The sequence below is a fragment of the Bactrocera dorsalis genome, chromosome 2, assembly GCF_023373825.1.
Source record: "Bactrocera dorsalis isolate Fly_Bdor chromosome 2, ASM2337382v1, whole genome shotgun sequence".
NCBI classification, from domain to species: Eukaryota; Metazoa; Arthropoda; class Insecta; order Diptera; family Tephritidae; genus Bactrocera; species Bactrocera dorsalis.
Window position 1 is genome coordinate 51,104,177 of NC_064304.1, and position 20,633 is coordinate 51,124,809.

At 34.2% G+C, this 20,633-nt stretch overlaps 1 protein-coding gene across 4 annotated transcripts in view; it reads right to left on the reverse strand.

Moving 5' to 3' along the window:
• Nucleotides 1-20,633, reverse strand: part of LOC105226093 (homeotic protein antennapedia) — a 183,725-nt gene that overhangs the window by 44,609 nt on the left and 118,483 nt on the right. Inside the window, exon 1 of one of the 4 annotated variants that reach the window (XM_029550118.2) lies at nt 14,591-16,972. The exons of 2 other annotated variants lie outside the window; for them this stretch is intronic. The gene's annotated coding sequence lies outside the window, so the exon portion shown is untranslated. Of the gene's footprint in view, nt 1-14,590; nt 16,973-20,633 lie in introns of those variants that run through there. One more of the 4 variants, XM_029550120.2, reaches the window with a different exon arrangement.

Sequence of the window (20,633 nt, forward strand, 5' to 3'; positions counted from 1 at the left end):
GAGCTATGTATGTATGTTATAGAACTCTATAAGTTTTTGACTCATTGCATTATATTATTGTCATTTGCATTTATTTTAGTCCATATCTGCAATATACATATAATAGTTTTGGGCAGTACAATCATTCGTCAAGGGTACAAAACTATAATACTCTGTAGCAACTTTATGCGAGAGTATAATAATGAATGGTTCCGTAGCTGCAACGTCACGTATATTAAACGGTATATGTATATGATGTTTCCTAATTAAGAATGTACATACATACATATGTATGTATATATCAACATTATTTTGGTTCCTTCAATAAGAATATAGCAATTTATTAACTCTAGGCACTATAAACGTGAAATAGCGTCTGCACGCTTGGGCTAATTTCGTTTTTTTTGGGCGATTGCCTTTCGTGTTACGAGAGGCAAACCTCCTCGTGCAATTAGGCAGTGTTCGCCTCATTGCACTGAATTAGCAAATGTCGATATATACAACTATACTCGTACAAATACACATTCATATAAAAAATAAACATCTTACAATCATAAATGCGACACAAATAAACAGTCTCAATATATTACTCAAATCACTTAATTACTTGTTAAAGGCAGGTAGGTAGGTACGAGTATGAAAAAATGGTGTAAATTAAATGAGAAATTCATTCATGCATTTTTAATGATGCACACGACTGTAGTAAACACTTTCAGTGCTGGCCACCAAAGACTTCGTTCACCGGATCCTATATTTACGGTTTCTGTGCCACACATGGAAGAGTGAAAGATTGTGCCCCATAACTGGATGAGTAAGTATCAGGTGCAGGAGCGTGCTAATTAAGCTGGTGAGGAAAACCTGATTGTCACCTTAAGTGCTTTGGAAGTGATGCTGGAATGTAAACGCAAATACAATTTTTTCTTTCGGTAGTTGGCCATCAAACTGTCTGTTGTGTGTCGTAGTTGTCACATTTCAACATTTCAGATGTCGCTGCATTTGTTCTGACAGCGAATTATGATAATACTCGCATTAATATGCGCATTTATTGATAGAATTGCCTTATTTGTTCAGCGAGAAGACAGTAGGGCTAAATAGTAGATATTATTTGCACAAATGGATAAATATAAATAAGCTGCTTGGAAATTGATTACAGACAGTGTGCAAAAAATACAAAACAGCTCATTTAAGATATATAAAAGAACGAAATGCGTTAAAAAGAAAAACTGCCATATTGTTAATTTTACATAGAAAGAGCTTACTGTTTCCTGGTATATCCCTTTATAAGGATTAATATACTATTAATTCGGTAAATAAACTTTTCAAACTCGATTGTTTAAATGTAGGTATTGTGATAAATATGACCGGATATGAAACGGGCAAAGGACTGTCAACTCAGCAGCATTTCTCAGAATTAAGGGAATATGGAAAATATGCAATTTTGGAAATTGGCATCAAATAAGTAAACTAATTTTGTTAAAATAACTTATCTTTTATTATTTTGAACTCAAAGTTACTAGTTAAATGTATTGCCTTTTTGGCAAGATATGGACCAAAACTGATAACAAAAAACATATTGAGCGGTGTGTATGGGAAAGAATAACCGAAGAAAAGGATGTAGCCAATAAGAAAAGTTTTTATAATTCAAACGTCTCCAAATACATCCAGTTGTAAACTAAATCATTTAAACAATTAAATCGAAATAGAATAATAGACTGACACTGAAAAATCGGAAAAAACAACGGTTTGGTGTGGTTTGTGAAATGCCGGTGAGAAGGTAACCACTAATGCCGACGTTATCTCGCTATGATAACCGACTATTTAAGGGGGCCACTACGATCGTGGTTAGACACATGGTTAGACTTTTTCTAAGGTATGTATATGCATCATCGAAAATTGGACTCAACGGATGGACTACCTGAGACGTATGTAGCCGCGGAAAGCTTCCGAAACAGACAATATCCAAAAAATAAATACCAAAGAATGTTCTTTCGAATATATATGTATATAAATATAAATATAAATAGGGGTATATAAATATAAATAGGGAACCTCGAAATGAATCCCCCTTTATAATATAGTTTACTTGTGTTTACTAAAAACATAATTAAAAAAAAAAACCGAAAAAATGTATAAAAGTATAACGTTAAGTTCTGCGTGGCCGTTGGTGTATTGCAAATGTAATCATTTGGGTTTTTTATACTCAACAGAGTCTACATATATTATATAATTAAGCTTTCGGTTTTTTAAGTACTTAATTTGTTGTAGAGTTTCAGGACGTAAATCTTTAAATGAATCGAAAATTGCACGTATTTATTTCAAATCTGAACTGTTTGTTAAAAAATTGAGCAAGCAAGCAACAATCGTATTTTTCCCATAATAACTTAACTTTTATAAAATCTTATAAAGGTTAAGTGGTGGTTTTTATTTTATTGTTGTAGATAACTCGAACGCCTAGATTCACCGTGACTGCAGAGGCCCTCTTGAAAAAGGTGGCCCAGTACCTTTGTATTATTTACATATATAAAAACCCCAATTTCCACTTTTTGATGCAAGCTAAGCTGTAATAAACAGCTGTATCTAAACATTGAGTTGAAGAGCTCTTACATTCTTATTCATTTAAAAACACATAAAACAAACCAATATTTACAAAAATTGAAATTTTTATTGCATCTGTTTGTACTCGTAAAGTGTTGTCACTTCGCTGCTTTAGTTCGCCGGTGGCATTTGTAGCTGCGCGTAATGAGTTTATCAGCGCCATCGGCAATTCGGTTTCCGCTTTAATGGCTCAAGCGGTCGGCAGTCGGTTAAGCCGCGCATGGGCAAATGAATACTAATGAAATAAAGTGCCATGGACGCGCCAATGACAGAGGCGGCACTTTGTGGAATGCATAGTGTTTGTAAGTAATTCAGTAGTAGCTTTCTGGGGATTCGTCAGACGATAAGCAAATTGTTGGCGATCGAGTTAAAACCGGCCTGCAATTACGATTAGTTTTTTTATGACACAAAATAGTCACATAGAAAGGAGATTTGATGAAGCTACCTCTTTGTTAAATCTAAACATTAAAAATGTGTTCAGTATATGAGTCTGTTTTAATCGAAATATGTATGTATGTAGTTGATCGTATGACGCATTGTGATTTTCATTGTATCGGAGCTTTTAATTAAGTCATCCATTGACGGCGGCGTCGATTTACTATCTGCTCGCGCATTCAAGATCGGCATTTCACTTAATTTTTCTTTGAGATCGCCATGCCAAGATTTAGATTTTCAGTTTCAGCTTAACATTTTTTACAAACGTAAATTTTTATATTTTTAAGTACGTGCAGTGTCAACTTTTTCTGCGAGAAAAGAATTTGCGGCAATTATAGTACACTTCGATGCGGTCAGTGGGGCATGGGGTAGTTGCAAGTGACAACAGCTTGTTTAAGCCTTATTTGTACAACAAATAAGCGACTTTAAGTGCCGGTGCCACCATCATTGTGTTCTTATGGCCAGCGTTTATTAAGATGCATAAACTCACTTGTATGTTAAGTTGCTTTCCAACGTCGTCTTTTAAAATTGTTCATCCACTTGAGCGGTAGTCTAATTATTGTGCGAGTAAATCTGAAACTATTGTTAGTTGTGGGTATTTTCGCTTTGACATTGTTGCTACAAATTCCAACGTATATTTACAATAAAACACGTGTTGTCATTATACTTATTTTAACCATCAGTGGATGCAACCTTAGTGAAGTCTTCTTTTACCGGTACAAAAAGTTTGCATATACATGAAGCAAAGTCTGCAAAACTACATGGGAAGGCAAAAACAAAGGCTTACGAATATCTTCACATTTATTTCTTTTACGTCTGCTTAGTTTTCGTTCTTAAGGTGGTCAAATAAAAGTTAAATGCGGCAGATGTTCACAAAAAATGGCATCAACCTTATGCTTAAGCATATCACTACGTATGCAATGCTTTTAATAAGGGAGCAAACGCCGGTAAAATAACATTCGTCCAGTTAGTCAATGGTCCGATTATATTTAGTTTACTTTATCGATAAGGCCATGAGTTATCCAAAAAAGGGTATATGCATTGTTTGCCAGTCAAGTCCAATTTCTCTTGATGCTATACTACATAAACACTATGTATATACTTTATGAACATCCACATCCTCCCCTTTAGTTGGCGGTATAGCTGTTGCGTTTCTAAACTCTGGCTTTATAATCATTTGTTCAGTGCGTTCTTTTATATTCTGTCGACAATTTTCTGTATGGATTGGTCAGTTTTTTATTGCTAAGGAATGTTGCGAGCATTCGTAAGGCGCTTATTGTATTCAACCACTTTAGACTGTATTAACGTCAATACCAACTTTGAACTTGAATATTTTTTGTTGTTGATTTCAAATATAGATATAATCTTCTGCCACCTATCAACTTTTTCATAACTTATATTTTGCTATCCCAATGGAAGAAACTTAATTTATTTTTCAGTTTTATGAAAGTGTAAATTAAATAAAAAAGATAACCTTTTACAGTCGGTCAAATCAATTTTTTCTTGCTCCAAAGGAAAGGATGAAATTGCATATAATCTGAATATATGTATGTGTAAGCATTGAAAATCTAAGTCTGATTACTTTTGGATATAAACTTTCCCATTCCACAAATATACTCTTAGGTTGGACCTTTCGTACTAAGAAGATACCGTATTGGGAAATTTTCTAATTTAGGTTTTAGGATAATTACCGCGCTATAGCAAGAAGTCATGAAATGCTTTGATAGTACATATCAGAAATAGTGCGTTAGAAAACGTTTTCAACAGATTTGATTCAATGTACGAAAGTACTCAAAACAGTCCTTGGTGGCGATATTTTAATGCTTTCGCTAAGCATCTATGTATATTGTTGTTATATACATATTATATATATACTCATATCAGCAATAATTAAGTAACAATATGTATTGTAAATTTTTATATACATATACACTCACTTGTATATATGTGTATAGAATGGCGAAATACTTGACCGATTTGAACACGCACTGTCTTCTGAGCTTAACAAACAAAGTGTCACTGGAGCGACAATTGTGTTCGCCACATATGCACTTGCCACACAATCGCATGACGTTACGTTCTTAAAAATGTATGATAGAGGAACATATGGTGTATACGCTCAGATATATGTATGTATGTATGTACATGTATTTATATTTGTGCGCAAATAAATATATGAACTTTACTACGTAAGGCAACCGGAAGCGAATATTCGCGCCGAAGAACCAATCAGCCGAGAATGTGTGCTTTTAAGCTGCAGCAAATCCCTTCGATCAACAAAGAAAAAACAATGCGACATTAAAACACACACCTACATATGTACATATGTATGTGCATGTACAAAAAAAATATTTGATTGAAACATACTTTAATGATTTATAAACAAAGAACAGAAGCCTATGGCTCTATTCGAAATATGTTGTTTTACGAAAGCGAGAAGTGTATGTTCATTCAGTGTGCGTGCGTATTTATGCGAACATTTTTTGTAAATCATAAAACTGGGTAACACTCCGTAATGGTAACAAAGTTGCTAGTTATTCTACCGCCATGTGATTCACGCTTTTTTAGCTTTATACATATATGTAAATTTGTTAATATTCAATTTACAAACATACACTTACATATATTAAAATTGCATGATAACACGCAACTCACGACCGACTTTCAGACTTCTGAATCCACACTACAATTCCATTTTCAGTATCAACTCATGTTTTTTACTTCCAACTTAAGTTTTAGCATAGTTCAGTTTTTTTTTTTTTGCTTTTGTTTACGATGCCGTTGTCAACGTGATTGGACGGCAGTTAGATGCATACTTGTACATACATATTTATAAGCATGTACATACTTTTGAACGTAGTACGCTGTTTACAAAATATCTTCTAACTTATTTTTTTCTAGTGTCGGTCATGTTCTAGCGAAGTTTTTATGAATGGTTATTTGCGGAGGTAGTTCTTCCAAAAACATATTTTGGGTGCTTTTACAGGCTTAGAAATTTACAAATAGCTTTCAAACTAGGTGCCAAAGTAGAAACAAGTGTTTAACATTTAGGTTCGGTATACATTATCAAATTTTTCATGAAAATAAGATTTAAAAATCCTGGAAACTTACTTACTGGAAACTACCGTTAAATATTTTGCATCCATGTAATTCTTTTTTGCCATATGCGACTAAAATTTGAGGACCAAACCACGTCAAGAAATCGGCTTAACAAGAAGTTTCTTGCGAATAGTCTTTCCTATTTTTAGTTTAATAATATTCCTAAACTAATCAAGTTATAATAATATAATAGTTTTGTTAAAAACAACTAAATTCATTAAACCAATAATTAAATGTGTAAGACGTATTAAACTACATTTGAGATAGTACAAGAGGGCTTTATAAGAGCTGTTGTCAAACGATGCCGGACGATGGGCGCGGCGATACCAACAATCATGTGAAAACCCATATCTCGAAACTTACTCAACCGATTTCAATCAAATTCGGTAGGTAATATTATCCGTTTTTCTGTTACAGTGCGAAAATGGAAATTAATATATCGAAATAAAAACATACCTACGTTCCATATAACACAATATTATTTCAATCTGATTCTTTTACTTTTCGGTTTAAAAATCAAGCACAAATGAATGATAAAACTTTGCACGAGTAAGGCGTGCCACATTATGACCAAAAATGGTCAAATCGGGCTAAAACTTCTTAAACCCCCACAGGACGAATATGTGGACCACAGTTCCCAGTACGAACTTGTTCTATACTTAATAACTTTTACCAATATCTTGCAAAAGTCGATCAATACTTCCAGTAGCAATCATATACCGAATAAAACGATTTTCGAATTTCCGGTGGACGTTATACCGTATACAAATTCTGTCGCAAAAGAAATAGGACTGTTAAAAACAACAACAAAAAATAAATATTTTTCAAAAGTTATATTTTTTTATTCAAAGTAGTTTCCTTGTGCTTCGATACAGCGTTTAGCCCGGTCAATTAGCATTTCAAATGAGTGTTTAAGGTCATTTTTCGGAATGCTCTTGAGAACATCGGTCGTCGCCTTTTGGATAGCTGAAATGTCCTGAAACCAGTGTCCTTTCATGGGCAAAAGAAGTTTTCCAAATAGGTAAAAATCACAGGGTGCCAGATCACGTGAGTAGGGTGGGTGATTAATCGTTAATATGAAGTTTTTTGTCCATAAATCAGTGACAAGCGTCGACCGATGACACGGCGCATTATCGTGCAATAGGCGCCAGGACCATGCCTCACGGTATTGTGGTCGTGACAAAAGACGCTTCATAACACCAAGGTAAAACACAGCATTAATCGTTTGGTCAGGTGGGACGAACTCTCGGTGTACAATTCCTTCGGAATCGTAAAAACAAATCAGCATTGTCTTTATATGCATTTATATGCATTTTACGACCGATGATCAAAAGCTGCTGTCACTTTTTGATCGATAACATCGATTGTAGTTATCAAATTGTCTTAAAATTTTTACGAAATGTCAACAAGAGATCAAACTTTTTATTTCATATACCCACCAATAGGTGGAGCCACCAGTAACAGTTATATCAGCCAATATGTTGGTTATATTAATAATAATGGGAGATCGTGCTTTTCTAGTGAATCTGTGTGCGTAAAACGGATGAAATCGGGTGCTAGAATATTACCAATAATATAAACTAATAATATACCAAATTTGATTGGAAGCCAACACCTGAAGGTATATCCCCGCCTTTGATCGTTGGAAGTACGAGTCAAGAGTATGAAATGTTTGCCTACATCCGAATTTAGCCCTTCCTTACTTGTTTTAATTGAAACTTATATAGCGCTAAAACGCTCTATATTTACATATGCATTTATTACAATTAATACATTTTGAACAAATTTACTAGCACACAAGCAATAGAAATTTCTTCGTATGAAAGCTCATACTGATATCTCTCCCTTTAAGTAAGGTCTTTGTACATACCTGTATGTACATAAGTATGTGCGTGGTTTTACCCATTTGCAAACTCTATACTACATTGGCAATAAAATATTGAATTAATATTGATAAATGTTGGTAAGTATGTGAGGTGAAAATCGTTTGATCAAACAATCGTCACAACAATTTGCTACGCGATAGCGGCAACTGGTGCAATTGGTCTTAAAATGAATTTTGTATATAAGTAAATAAAATAGAAGCCAATGTAAACAGCTTTTCTTTTGAACCAAACCACCGACTAGACTTTCCAACTTATCGGGTTGTATTCATAAACAACCCTTGGGTGGTGAACATACGGATTGATATTTTTTCGCTTATATATATGTATGTATATTGGATGTTCTATTATGTTAGGAGTAGTACCTAACTTCACTAAACTAGTATATACCAACAACCGCAGAGTTGCAATGGTCAGAGCTGCTCGAAGGGTTAATCTAAAATTATCAAATTCTTTTTTGGGTTTGGCATAAAGTACACTTTTTTGTCTTAGATACTATATTGAATTGTAAGAGTATTTGAAAATATAAATTATTCTCATTTTACTTTGAGCCAATCCACTTTAATACATTAAACTTTAAATGCTTTTTTTTTTCAAAACTGCATTCTTTAAATTGGGTCGGATTGGTACACCGAGAAAGTCGTACGCATTAACTTGAAATTTTACCTGCAGCTTTGCAGTAATATTATGTGGTAAACTAAAATTACTTAACTTGAATAATATTACACCGAGAATTTCTAAAATGTTTGAAATGTTTGTTGTTCCCTCAGCGTGTTTTCAATCCTCAACGCTTTTAAAAAGTAATTTTTGTGATCTTATTTAGGTTCTCCAATCATGACTGAAGAGGCCAGTTTTGGAAACAAAAAAGGTCACAGTGTGTCGGGTCTGGAGAATACGCTGGCTGCGGAGTCATTAATGTGTTGTTTTTGGCCAAATATTCGCTCACAAACAACGATGCGTGAGCAGGGGCGTTATCATGGTGCAAAAGCCAATTTTCTTCCACAAATCCGGCCGTTCGAGGCGGATAGCTTCGCGCAAATTACGCATTACTTGCTGGTTATATTCTTTATTGACCCTAATATCGTTGACTATGATTGTACGATGATTGGCCACCACTATTGCTTTCACTTGATAATGTTTTCGTCTTTTCTAGAAGTGCTCGGGCCTGTGGCACGGTCTTCGTTCACATTTTCTCTAGGCTCTTAGAACATGTTGTACCACCAATAGCGTTGCTTTCGTCAAGGCTTTTTTGATCGATTTTTTGAAATAAGCAAAGTGAGCGAAATGAGTACCAATATAACGCATTAAAACAATCGAAAATCGAATACACATACCTCGTATAATTTGCACGGCAATCGATTGACATATTTCATCAATGTTACCGTTATTAGTTGTTCACTGTTATCCTCAATACAATAACAGTAGTCGCTATAAGCTAAAATCTATTAGTTTAATCCATAAATAGTGCATTTGAGAACTGTCATCTGCATTTTGTAGAGATCGTGTCGCTGCAATTAGTGCGATTATTATTACTTGTTTGTTTGTCTGTTATCAGACGCAGCAGGTGACAGAAACAAATTCATTTGTGGCGATGAAATGTATTTCTACACAAATATTCAAAACTATGCAAGTGTGTATAACAAACGCGACAAGTATTAGTATTAAACATACTATCGCATGACGTTGTATGGAGCATTAAATTAAATTAAGGGATCCTCATATCCGCTTGATTATTTACAGGACGAATGATTTTTAGTTTATATATAAGATATAATAGCTGTTTTCAAACTGGGCCTTTGAGGTATAAATAAATTATTTGTATTTGTATGTTATGAGTATTTATTACTCAAAGGGGGACTAATATCGAGATTCCTTATAAACAAAACACAGAAACTTCAAATTAACTGGGGAATGTTATTATCTTTCAAAAGAGCAACCTTTGGCATTTATTTTTTGCAGATTATCTCCTTCAATCGCGGCTACGTCTCAGATGGCATTTCGACTGGTAACTAGCGATTTACATGCATGATGCTTTGTTTCAAAGAATGAATCGAAGCGGGATTGTCCGTATATACTTTAGACTTTACATATCCCCACTAGAAAAATCTAACGGTGTGATATCAGACGATCTTAGTGGCCAATCGACCGGCCCAAAACAGGAAGTGTTCTCTCAATAAATCCATTGAGTGGTGCGATGTGTGGGAAGGGGCGTCTTGTTGAAACCAAATGTCGCCGAGATCACGGGCTTCGGGTATCATATCAGTAGTTAGTTATTATGGAGCGATAAGGGACGCCATTGACGGTAAAGTTCTTATCGGCATCATTTTTGAAGAATCGACTCTGTGATAGTTAGCTCAGTAGGTCGATTATGTTGACCATAAATTGAACGAACGCGAGCGAACCACATTCTTTACAGAACCCGTCAAAACTAGCAATAACCTTCAAAGTATTCGTTACTTGATATCACAATCTACATATTTGCACATGTGCATATGTTAACATCCCTGCAGAAAAAACTAGCAACCAAAACGCTGGTTCGGCTCTTGCTCAAGAGTTCCATTACTGCGTTCATATTTCCTATACACGCATTTCATGAGAATAAAATCCTCTTTAAGCTATCACGAACTGGTATGAATTGGATGACTTTTCTATAGTTCCTGGACTACATAAGATATTTGCCTGATTGAGTCATGTTTTCCAACAGGGTTGTGGTATGATACCACTAGGCAGAAATGAGCTAACAAAGTGGTTGAAGCATGTTATGCAACAAAAGGTGTGCTGCATTTGCCATGTTGACCATGTTACTCGATACGAGCTTCACAAAGTGTGTAGACAACAAGGAGAAACGCATGTAAAATTACAACTACAACAATATAACGTTGCGTAAGACACAAAATTGAAACTGAAATCCAATGAGACACACTCACATATAAGCCTCTGATATCTGTCGACGAAAAGGACAGACCAGTAGACTACAATTCGTTAAGCGAATGAAACGTGCTGAGCCCTTTCCTGTTGCAAGTGCAAACGATATGCAAAAACAGTGTCAGTCAGATAGACAAAACGCCGCAGCAAACACTAAAATCTTCTCACCTGCCAAATCTCCCTTGAGAGAAAATAAAGTGAGTACGGTATGTACATATGTACATAGTCCGCTTATTTCAGAACTTTGGATTTTGCTCAACTCAGACGCTCTGGAATGGGTGAGGTGACTGCAGAGTAAGGCTACACACGTCCGCATATTGGTGTATTTAAATACATATTTATAAACTTCGTACCAAGCAATGAAATATTGCAATACTCAGAAAAAATAATATGTATTTGATTACAACTATAATTTAATCAAACTATTTAAAAATGTTCGAATGGTATATAATAAAATAATGGAATAATAATAAAATACACGCAATTTCTAAAATTAATCCTTATTTGTTATATAATATGCTATAAATATTTTATTTTCTTTATTTTTATTAGTCGCTATCTCTTAGTCTTTCATATTTCCGATTGAAACAAGGATATTGGAATTTTGTAGGATACCAGTACGTAAATTATTTAACTCGCTTTTTTGTAAATAACAAAGTCCAAAGTTGCTAGTATGAGCACAATAGTTGCAAACTAGCTTATAACCAGCTGATTTCACTGCTGGGTATTTCCAACGAATATGATGTAATGTAACTGGGTTCGTAAATTGAAATAACGCCATGTCAAATGGGGTAAAAGCTAGAAAGATCTCTGAGTGGATCCATTTAGCGGGTGTAAAATTTAAAAGAAAATAATTGCTCGAAAAATTATATGGAAATTTATTCATACGACTTATGAACGAGTTCGGTGAGTAAGTCATTGAAGCAGTAGCCGAGCTACGAAACAACTATGAATACCCGCCGTAACACTAACAACAATTGTAAACAGTAAGTATCTACTGTATTCGAAAACGTACTGTAGCGAATTAATACTTATATTTATATATGCATATACCCATATATATGTATTTTCCATGCATCAAATGTACTGCTTTCGAAATCCCATTTAAGTTAGATATTAGTTTATTAGATTTGCTCCAGATCGAATATGCCGTCCACGACCTATCTCAATGCTGAACAATTTACCTAATATTAAATAAATCATAAAATCATCAAACTTCTCTGATTTAAAAGTATTAATGCAATATTTCTCTCCCATAAATATTTCTCATGTGCAAGTGTGAGTGAAGACTAAAACGTTTTTAATTGACGCTTTAGTATATACGAGTATGTATGTATGTACAAATGTACATATAAGGTTTGTGCAACCAAAAAAGTAATAAAAACTCAGTGCATTCAGAACTAAAAAAAATAAGTGAATGAAAATAAATCAGTAAAAACATTAACTACGATATGATCGAAGCTATACCCTTCACATATGCATTTCTCGGTTTATGGGAGAAAAAGACGTGAGGGACTAGTTTGCGTATGCACAGACGGGCAGAAAGACGGATGTGGCTAAATGAACTCAGCTTGTTACGCATGTACAAGTGTATGGCAAACTAAAAATACCCTGTTCAAGATATAAATATGCGAACATTATGAGTAAGATGATTTATAGCATGAAGTATACGTATAAGTCCACTAAATGCTTGTAAATATAAATTATTTAATTTAAGCAGCAACTATAATTTGCAATTGACAAGGCATGAAGATGCTTTTTGGTGTTGAAATGGTATGTATTTCATTGAATATTTATAGTTATCGTACTGCCGTTTATGCCGGTATAGTTGGTGTGATTAACATGAATCGCTTTTACGCTAATTATTTCATATGTTCGGGTCGACATGCACTCGCTCTCTGGAAGCTTTCAATTATTTGCATATGGAAATTATTTTAACTTTTTCGCAACTGATGCAAGCTGCACCGATGTCCACTGTATTGTTGCTGGCAGACGTGCTAAAGTTCTTGTTGTTCAGCCAATTTTTACACAGTATTATTTATATGAGTGTCGTATATTTATGAATAACTCTACATATACAAATACGCACACAAGTTGGTTTGACAAACTACTTGTTTGATTATTGAAATGTGCTGAGTATTTACAGTTTGCACCAAGCGCTTTCTGTGATTATAACTAATTTGTTTCTGTGCGTTGGCAGCGTTGTGGTTGAGCGAGATAGATTTATGGACTGCATTAATGTTAAATTGCAGTTATTGTGATTTAATTAATTAATTTTTATAATTAATTACTTTGATCACCATCAGCTATGGATTAGTTTAATCCATATAAATGCAGCTGATTAGATACAGAGGATGTACGAGCGCCCAGCACATTGCAGGAGTGTATAAATTAACCCACAACTTTAAGCGTGAAATTCTTAACATGAAAAAATGAGAGCTAGTAGTAAAAACGAAGGAACTTTCTTAAACATATTCAGCCCATTATTCTTAGTTACTTAAAAACTAAATATGTGAGGAAACATTGCCGAATTTTGCGCCTCTTATAAGACTACATTTTGCCTTTAGGTCATTTTATTAAAAAAAAAAAAAAAAAATTGTAGTGCAATACAAATATTTTAATTATTTAAATATTTTTGTGCCATTAGTAAGAAAAAAATCAAAATACATCTTTCTTTTGTTTTTTACTTACCGTCTGCAAGCATTCTATTAAAATCATTCTCAAAAAACACAAAGCTCGAACAGGCTAAATTTAGTATAATGAGATGATGTGCAAAACGTCAACCAGAGGATCGGAATTCACTATATCAGAAATATGAGGTTCGAACTAAGGTTTGGATCAATTCTATTCAACCATATACATGCATACTTTTCATACACTTAGAATATCGCAAGCGGTTTAAAATCAGCTGGAAAATAGGAAATCCCTAAACAGGTATTATTTAGGGTAGAATATATAACTTATACACTGACCAACATATTCGGCATAAGGCTTGTTAGAATAACGAAATTCACTATATGAGGTATTAGTAGATTGGGGATTTCACATATTTTTGGCATTAAATACTGCCCAATAATACTGTATAAAGCCAATCTTTTATTAGGGATATGAGAGATAAGAGTAGCATTGACCAGATTTCATCTATATATTTCACATTACTACGTATTATTAACAGAAGAAAATGCTCTCTGAGTTTCACTATGCCACCTCACTTAGAAACCCTAATATACTTGTATATATAAGGAGTAAAGCCATCTAGATCTTTGAAATTCCTAATATTAGTTACATATATGGTCTCTAAAGCAATTTTATTATAATAACTCACGCTTTTGCCAAGATATGCGGTATAAAGTCATCCGGAATTTTGGAAATAAGGTATCAGGGGTCTAAGAGAACTATTGTTTTGATTCAACGCTTATGGATATACCAGCTTTTACGGGCAGACAGTTACTCGGAATTCAACCCTATAACCCTATGTATAACTTTATTAGTTACATGTTGAGAGTATATGAATAAATAAATAAAATATGAAAACAAAGTTAATGAAATGGCCGCACTAAAATTCTTGCACCCTAGTCAATATCATAACTTGCCTATATGGACGGGTCGGAAATGTTTATTACAGAGATGAAGTCGATATTTAGTAATAAATATTTGTTCGCAATCACACTCACCTTAGTTACACGTAATTCGGAAACGTTATGCAGTAAAATTCTCCCAACTTTATTATTATTCTTCTTATTCGAATGATTATGATTGTAATTTTAGAATATATATCATACACGTTGATTCGAACTTAACGCTAACAAACTTCGTATATAAAGTTATTCGCAGTTTTTACACTTATATCAATATCACAATTTCTTTAAATTACTATTTACAAGCACAATTGTACGACAATTACGGTTAATATTAGTGGTATTCTTTGGATTAAGTTAAGTGGACTTTAAAACTCGCATTGTACGATTTCCTTCTCAAAAATGTAGTTCTTTTAAATATATTGAGTGAGTTGAGAAAATAGTAGAAGAAAATAATAATTTCCACGAAAACTAAAAGTGGGGCGATAGCAATTTCTATGTGCAGAAATATGGAGTACCAGGGGAACACAAGCACAAGGCTATGAGGCAAACATAAATATTCGAAATTTTTATGTGGATGACGCATGAGTTTTCTTTTTTTACCCATAAACGAAGATGATTGCTTTATAGCTATCTGTTTCTCATTTACAAATGCTTTTACTTTAGTTATTAGCAAACCTGTAGATTTGTGGTGGACTTGGTTACACACATTTTTGATTAGCTTTTTTCGAATTATACAAGAGCAACGATAATTCTCGCTGTCACAACTGAAATAAATTTACTTGACACGCGCTTATATATTTTTGAACACGCGGTGCTTTCCGAATCGCTTGCCTTGGAAAGGTACTGATTACGCTTCGCTGATATTGTTTATTGCGTTTAATTACTTTTGGCCGCAGTCAAATCGGGACTGCGACATGTATGCTCTTTATTATTTTGGAAATTGACGGAACGACAACGAAGATGAAAAGTTCAATGCTATTCAATTGATAAGATTCACGGATAGAGCAGCGCCCAGTAACACCACACGAAAACCTTTAATCAGCTTCTGGCATTTTTATACTATAAAATGTAGATGGTAATGGTATTTTTGAACTTAATGTTTTTGTTTATGTGGATTTTTGCTCTTATGGTGCCTTTAGAAACCATTTGCCAGAGGTTTACTTATTTTTTATTTCTTAATTGCCACTTGATAACGTAACATATACATATACTCTTATTTATATTTACATTTCACATTTATGATTTTTTTAAATTAAATTATCATTACGAACATTCCGATGTTTTTTGTTGTTGATTTTTCATTGTTTTCCACACTCAAAAAACAGCATACACCTTTGCATACACTAAATATGCAAGTAAATTAATAAGTGAAAGGTTCGGTTTGTAGCATAAAGCAGGATAAAATGATCCACATCTCACTGTAAGCAGCTCGTCGATACAAATGTCACGCCAAATGAAATTTTCTACGAATTTTCCACGTCATTTTTGCCCTTATATCCTTGATTTATTAAATTACAAGCTTTCTTATTTCACTAAGAAAACATTTACGCACCTAAATTCACGCCAAAAACATTTTTACTAATTTAAAAAAAGTTATTGTATTTTAAGCTTCAATATTTTAATAATCTCAAAATCCAATTATCATTTGAATAATTATAAATCGTATTGAGTTTTCGTATATTCGCAAAAATTAGTACGTTGTCAAACGAAAAAACGAGCGCATATTTTACGCGGCAGCAGCGAACGCAAGAATAGAACTCCCGGCAAACAACGCAAAAACATAACAAAATACTGAAAACACACGCGGGCTACTACGGGCTGCCATTCACTGTTTAACAGTTAAGCTGCTTCGACGCTTATTCCTGCTGTCTTGCCGATGGCTGTTTACTACTTTCTGCCTGCCAACCACTCTGCTAAACGTACGTCTATTTTATGTGTTTGCACAACAACAACTAAACCATCATGCTAACAATGAATCTACAATGAGCTCAGCTCATATACATTCCAATAAATCTATTTCCCATGTTGCCAATGGCGCGCGCTACTACTCCGAAGTCGGCAACATGGCAACGGCCGAAAACAAAACAAACAAGAGCAACACATCACTACAAACAAAAATATATGAAGTTGAAAAACACAATGGCACGAAACACGAATGTTGCCGATCTCTCGAAAAGATGATGAATAGCCGAGGAAATGAATTCTAGTTGGAAGAGTGCGAGTAAATATTTTTCAACGTTGCCGATTACTGGAGAAGCGTTGGTGGCGGTTTAGTGAGGTGTTAATGTTGCGCAGCAAATAAGTAATGTTGCCGGGATCTGTTGATTAAGCGAAAGAGAGCATTCCCTACAGGAAATATTTGCATGCAAAACACCAATGACCATTTAGTTTGCGTAAAGTTGCGAAAAATAAAAATTTAAATTTAACTTAATATGTAAACATACAATTTTTTCAATTAAAAGAAGAAATGAAGTTCTACATTGATTTAAAAGATTGTTTTATTATAAAGCGATCAATAGAATTAATATTCATTGAGAAGTTAAGATTTAAAATATCTCACACATTTTAGTGACGATAAATTTCTAATAATATACATTTGTATACTTACAGAATTGAATGGTGAACAATATAAATACATGTATTACTAATGCAAATGTGCGTTTGTTGGCAACTTTTCAATAAACCAAAAAAATATTTTTATTTGGTTCACATTCTCAATACTTATGTAAAAACATACATATTAACATTTCACATTAATAATAGATATATTTCAAATACAAGCACAATTCCATTATAATTATGTATACATACATATGTAATATGTATGTACTATATGCATATGTATGTAGTCTGAACAAATGAACTTAGAAATGTACACAAACACTGTTAACATATTTTTATACCAGCTGGAAATGTTGCACTGGAAGTGTCAGTGCTCTAACGCATGTTGCAGAAAATACTCACTGATGTTGCGCAACATTTATATTTGTTGCTTAGTTTTTCAAATGCGCCTGAGAGAGATGAACGAAGCTTCAAATAATGCATTAAAAACAGCATAATGAATTGTGGTACAAATTATGTTCTTTATTGATGATATTAAATTGTAATTCTAATTTGGCTATTATTTGGTCGAATGTTCTTCGATTGGGCGAAAAGCCATCGCCTAGTCTAATTGCCGCTTCGCAGGCATGATAAAGAAGTTTATGTTGTATTAATAGAACTAAGAATGGTGATAGTGCCACCATATCTCTTTCACACCTTTCATACAGTGGGTTCTTAATGCATTTCTTAGTGTCAGTTTAATGGCGCTAATTCATTCATATGTACACTCATTAGTGTATGTGCACATATATACATACATACATACATACATACATATTTATATGTCTATAGAATGTGTGTATTCTTTTCCATTCGTTTTGTTTGCCTCTTATCCGATTAGTAAGAGCACATCATGAATATTTATTTCATATAAACAAGTAGATACATACATACATGTACATATGTACACATATCTAACAATGGTGGAAGTGCTTCAGTGCTTCAGTGTTACATATATGAATATTTCATTCTCTGCCGCTTAAATCTGGTCAATTGTCATTATGATCTCAGACGCCGCCGGGATAGTAACTGCAGATACTCCAATTTGCTGTTATTCGTTGTTGGGTAAACACGACGTCAGCGTTAACACTGGCTTGGTACAGAGGTAAGATGCAACAATGAATGAATGAAATTGAACTTGATTATTTGCTATTCTTGCTGTATAAGCAGACGGCACAGTAACAGATGTGCAAAGTAGCGATATCCCCACAGAAATATGCGCGACAACAATGAGTCAAGAGTTTGCTGCCAAAGAGAACTTTTTCTTGGTCGTGAGCAACAGTGAGATATAAAGAGAGAGTTGTCATCGGCGTTACAGTTTTTGTTGCTCTTCACCGCACCAAAATTTTGTTAAGATTTATTGTTGTTTGTATGGCGTGTTGTCGTTTGTTTGTTTTTACTGTGCATATTTGTCTTCGTTGTGGATGCAGTTATTCTGACTTCGGTTAAATGTTAGTATAAATATGAAAGTTGAATTTCAATTGAAAGTGAAAAGCGGGGAAAGGTTCTTACAAAATATCATTGCTGCAGCAGCTATCTCAACATTGGAGCTATTGCTCCCCTCCCGCCTAAAGTAAATGTTTCGAGAATTGCGAATACATAGTCGTATACTAAAGGTACTCCTCCAATCTCGGCGTCACGTGGCTCCTTTATTTTGTGAAGTCTGCCGGCTTCGACGTATGGTACATTTTTATATGTACATATGTACTTGACAGGATTTGTTTTGCAGCATGGTTTTGTATGGTTCTAGTTTGATGTTGTTGTCCGTCCACATGCGTTGCGAGGGTATTTAAATGGCTTCATTTAGTAAGCATGATAATAAATACATTATTTCCACACTTTTTGTAATGTTTATGTATGTACATACATATGTATGTATATATTTATCATTTATTATATTCTTCCCTTTTTTAGTTGTTTATTTAATTGCATTACTATTCATTATACGAACCCAACTTTTAAGCGCCCATTCCATCATATTCTTGGCACTCATGTGCCTGAGTGTCTGTGTGTTTGCGCATATCAAAGCGCTAATTGCGTGAAACAATAAATCTTCCAAACTCAATTGTTTTCTTGCAATTAGGTTGTAAAACGTTAATAATTTGAATGTGGTTTGTTTAACAGATTATCATTATTATGCTTTTGAAATAAAAATAACCACCTGCCTCTTCCCATATGCATACATACATATGTACATATGTATGTACGTAAGGGAAAACCAGAGTGTATTCATGTACGAGGGTTGCTATATATATTTCTGGCCTAATAATGAAAGTAGGCATATTTACGAAAATGGCTTTTTTTCGTTGGATTTGGCTCGTCTTGGACCCACACCGTCGATTGCTGTTTTGTTTCGGGCTCATACGCATAGATCCATGATTCGTCACCTGTGACGATCTTATAGACGTCTTTTGAAGCACCGCGATCGTATTCTTTCAGCATTTATTTACACCAATCCACACGAGCCTTTTTTGAGCGATTGTCAAATTGTGCTGGATTCAACGAGAACAAACCTTTTTTACGGCCAGCTGTTTATGCAATATCGAATGTATGCTGGTGGGAGAAATGCATAGACATGCCTCTATCTGAAGGTATGTCACATGACGGTCTTGCATTATCAGTTCACGTACGGCATCGATGTTTTCTGGCACAACGGCTGTTTTTGGACGACCTTCACGGAATTCGTCTTTGAGCGAGCGTCGGCCACGATTGAATTCGTTGTAACAGTTTTTAACAGTGCTATAGGATGGTGCTTCATAGCCATACAAAGATTTTAGTTCATCGATGCACTCTTGTCGTGATAATCCACGTCGAAAGTTGTGAAAAATGATCGCACGAAAATGTTCACGAGTTAATTCCATTTTTTGGCCGAGATGAATTTTTTAATTCCCTGTAAATAAAGCAATTCACGATTAAATGACAAAACGTTCTGAGCGATGATATGCTAAAAAATGTCATACTTTCCAATGGAAACGTCAGAGTGCACCTGGCAACACTTAGTGTTGCCTAGTCCAGAAATATATATAGCAGCCTATGTATTTGAACATTAAAAATGTTTCACATACTTACATACATACTTTATTACGCCTATAACTTTGTTCAATGAATTCCAAGTCATCAATACACGCCATAATTTTTGAATAGTAGTTTTAATGAAGGATAGAGTCAGGACCTTCATACCGAATTCTTGCTGTATTTATTTATACTGCTAGGGAACGTTATTTTATTTTCTTCAAAACTTGAAAACTTTGTTTTTATTATTGGAAACGATTTAAAATAAAATACAAATATATACATAAGTATGTGTGCACTTGTATATACAGATATAGAATTATATGAAGATATACATACATAAGTATAACTATTGCTAAGTCTTCTTCATATCTTTCCATTTGATTTTTTGTGGTAGCGGATATGCTCTTGATAATGCCATAATGTTCGCATTTGTTGGCTGTTTCTAAGCTTTTGTTTTTTCCGCGTTGCCATCGCCTCTGTGCGCCCATGTTTGTTCTTTTGACAGCCAGTCAACCCGTCG